Genomic DNA, 4,324 nt, shown 5'->3' with positions numbered 1-4,324 from the left:
AGTGTTCAATATCGCTCAGCATCAGGGAAATCCAAATCAAAACCTCAGTGAAAACTAGAAAATTTTTAAAAGATCTTCACAATTCCCTGGAGGTCATGTGCAACTGAAATCTTTCATAGCTGATTCTAGCATATTGAGTAGAAATGAAAGAAGTTTGTTTTTTTTTTTTTTTTCTGACAGCATTCTTTGCATCACTGAGCACTTGGTTAAATCAATTGATAATTTCTCAGTTTGATTTTCTTCTTTTCCTCTTTCTTTTTTTTTTTTTTTCGGAAATGAGCTTTAACTGTGTTGCTTTAACTCACACTTGAAAGAGTAGTCACACATTCTTTGACTCTGCTGACCATGCTCCCCCAACTCCTACCACTGTCAAAATGACAATAGCCAGAAACAAGTGACCTCTCAACATAGTTGAACGAATCTATCAAAGAATCAAATGCAGGGGTGCACATTTCTGAACACAGTATCCTGTGTTTATCTTTTAATATAGAATTGCTTTTTGTGATTGGAAATTGGAGAATATCTCTATTTCAGATGAGGTTTTTGAAGGCAGAAATAAGTATCTTCTTATAATATAACTTATACTTTCAATAGTACTTCATAATGAAGGAGAGCCGGGTGATAGTTGAAGATGAAGGGGGAAATTTGAAAGTATATTTCTTCTAAGCAGTTGTAAAAGGTTCATTCTTCTTCATAATATTCTTTTTAAAGTTTGCTTCCTTCTAGAAAGTGGAAATAATGATAATGTACCAGCTCAAAGGTAGTGTGGTGGGGAATAATTCCAAGTAAAGTTAACATTACCCTTATGGTATACCCATTAACTGTAGACTGTTATCCCTAAATTAAACAACTATGAAAATTTGACTAAGCCTGATAGGTCAAAAGTGAAGTCCAGAAAGTTCTGGCACCCAACGCGGTATATTGTCACCCTAATTTTTAAGGACACTGTCATGGTTTTTGAACAATGCCCAATAGTCATCTGCATAGTCAATCACTGTAACATATATGTTAGGTCAGTTGGGACTTTAGACAGTATGATGTAATGGTGAAGAACATGGCCTTTGGAATCAATGTACTGAGTTAAAATTCTCACTTCACTGTTCACTATTTCATTTTGGATAAACTGCTTAATTTGCTAAGCTTCAGTTTTCTCCTCTGCAAAATGAACATCTGCCTCACAGAGCTGTAGAAAAGATACGTGAGATAAATAGAGCACTCAACACTCTGCCAAGTCCATAGTAAATGTCTGAAAATGGTAGCTGTCATTACTATAACTATGACACGGTAAATTCACCTTTTTATATACAAATTTCTGATAATGTCGAACTCACATTTTGCCTCATCATCATTCCTGAGCAAGAATAAAAACACTTTGAATTGTGAAAGTCACGAGTTTTTAAAATAAGGTGAATCCAATTGATTATATATGTGTTTACAGTAGAGAGATATCTACTAATGCATGCTTGTATTATCCATATTTTTAAACATGAAGTTTATGATTCCATTAGACTCTTAAATAATTTTTTTAATCTAAGCATTTTGAGAGATTGTAGTGGAAATGGTATTACCTACTTATTTTTCTTTTCACTAGTTTGTTTTTGACTTTTTTAAAAAAATAATTAGCCTTTCATTCATTGAGACCATGTATCTATAAACAATAAAATCCTTAAAATTGTAGATTCCCAACTAAAAACGTGTGTTTATTAGATTTGTCATTCCAAAAACCTAACACCTATCGCTGACATTTAACAACCTTTCATATTCTGTGGATTAGAGAGAATAGCTTAGATGATTCTCCATCAAACTGCACTTACCAAAGCATTTCAAAAGGGTATTTAATTTTACCTACTACCGCTCTTCTATCCCCCCCCCAGTTTTGTTCACTGTCACATAAGCGGTTTCATTTGCATTGTTATTCTGAAGATATTAAATGTATTTTTTTAGTTTGTTTTTAGGGAAAATAAAGATATTAGACCAATTTTAAGATAAAGAAAATGCCATTTACTCAGTGATAAAGCCCATTTAGTTTATTTCTATTCTTTCTGACCATCCTCACTCTCTGCCCACCCCCCTCCACCTCCTTCAAATTTCTTTGAAATCCAGGACTTAAAGAATACCAGGAAGAAAAGTAAAATATAAAGGAGCAGGGATGTGATGAATCCACCTCCCTGAATTGGTATGGATGACATACATATTGGGTCAATTGGGATTTTAGACAGTATAGAATGAACCCATCCAATAAATTTAAGAATATTTCTACTTAATTGTGTGAATTCAGTCCTTTAGGAGGCCCTTATCTGATCATCCAACCATATTTATTAGAAAAGAAATTATGTTTTCTAAACATAAAGGAAATGGATCCTCCAGCTTTACAAGCCACATGGAGAATAGGTAATTGAAACTATACGGCTTTGGTCAGAAAGGAACCAGCACAAGGTGGTAATGTAAATGTCACTATTAGGAAGAGGTTAGACAATCTTTCAATTTCAACGGTCGGGAAAGGCAATTTTATCATTTTAGCCATTGACTTGAGTATCACTTGCTTAAAATGAAAACATAATTACTATAGTAAAATATTGATTTATTAATAATCCAGGCTCAATTTTTAATTGACTTTATTTTTTTAGAGCAATTTAAGGTTCCCAGCAAAACCGAGAGGAAATTACAGTTTCCATATATCTTGGCTTAAGTTTAGCTCATTTAACTGGCATACACAAGAGTCTTAGAATATACGGTAGACTTCGGTTACCTGACAGTTGGTAGAAATGATTTTCTAAGACTCACGACAGCTGCTATATTAATAATGTGTCTTTATTACTCTTTACAGAACTGAGTAGATGAAATGCACTTACATTGAACTGAGTGGATATTTGGTTACCTAATATGACTTGTATTTAGATCAAGTCTTCTGACATTATTTGGAATAATTTGGCTAAACATCAGGTGATATGATGATAAATGAAGGTATTTTAATATAATGTGAATGTAGATGTCATTATGGTATTTTATTGGTTGTTTTATATTTTTATTAAGTTTTTAATTGCAAATTTTCACTAAAAATGGATTGAAATTGAAGAAAGGGTGAGGGTAAAAGGGATGATCTAAATCATGTATGTATGCATTATCTTTTTATCACATAGATGACTTTATTTTTATGACATTTATTAAAGATCCTTGTTTCAAATTGAGTTGCACAGCATTCGGTGGCAACGTTGACTGGAATTCAAACCTCTTTGTGTAAGTCATTGTTTAGAGCTAAAGATAAGATTTAAAAGTGATTAAAATGACATTTACAGTACTATTTCCCTTTTAATTTCTAGGTGGTAGCTAAATCACTTTAGCTAACTAAGAGAACCGAGTGACTCAGCCCCAGATGTGTTCTTGAATTTCCCATTGGAGATCTGTTGGGAGAAACTTTTCTACCCCTAGACTCAAGGTCCTCAAACCAGCATTTTTGGCCTCATCCGTAAGCTTGACAGAAATGTAAGTAGAGTCTTACTGGATCTACTGAGTCAGAATCTCTGGGAGTGGGGCCCAGGAAACTTTCAACAGGCTTCTCTAGGTAATTTTTATGCACTGAAAGACCGCTGCCCTAGGACAAGGAGGTTTAAAAAAGACAGACACGAAGTAAGCTAATGGTATCTAGATGGGGCTAGAGGAGTAAAGAGCATGCAGTTACCTTCTACTATCCAGTCAGTGGCAAACAGCCATTTGCTTCCTATTGTGTAGTGTTCTTCGAGAGTTCTGTAGCTCCATAGTGGCAGTTTAAAAGGAGACATAGAGTGTGTTATGTGCATATGGGTGAGGTCGGGAATGGTAACAAGTAGATATGGAAAGAGACCAAAAAAAAAAAAAAAAAAAGTCTTGTAAATGTGTTGGGGGCAAATATAGTATGGGCTGATAATTTAATTCTTGGATAATTTCCAAATATTACAATTTAATAGCATTAACTTGAAAATAATGTGGTACAAGGATCAATTAAAAGCTGTACTGTAAAATCATATTAATATGGTGAGACAAAAGTGATGAGATTTTATGCTACTTGTTTTTGAGAGTATTTGATAAAATAGCAAGCATGTTGATTAATATGTGTGTCCAAATGATAGGGAATATTTAGTTTCTGTGTGGAGAAGCTAATACCAGTCATTGTGTAACATGAGGAAGACCTTCTTCTGTTCATGGATTACACAAGGCAAAGCAGACAATAAGAATAGAGAGAGCAGAAATAGAAACCGCACTACCTTTTTAAACACTCCCACAGCAGGCTTAGCAAATTGTGAATCACTGCTACTTGATCCAAAATTATTCTTTTCAGAAGTATTCA

Source organism: Mirounga leonina, unplaced genomic scaffold (genome assembly GCF_011800145.1).
Source record: "Mirounga leonina isolate KUSES-001 unplaced genomic scaffold, KU_Mleo_1.0 Mir_151, whole genome shotgun sequence".
Classification (NCBI taxonomy): Eukaryota; Metazoa; Chordata; class Mammalia; order Carnivora; family Phocidae; genus Mirounga; species Mirounga leonina.
Note: the sequence above shows the minus strand (reverse complement) of the source record.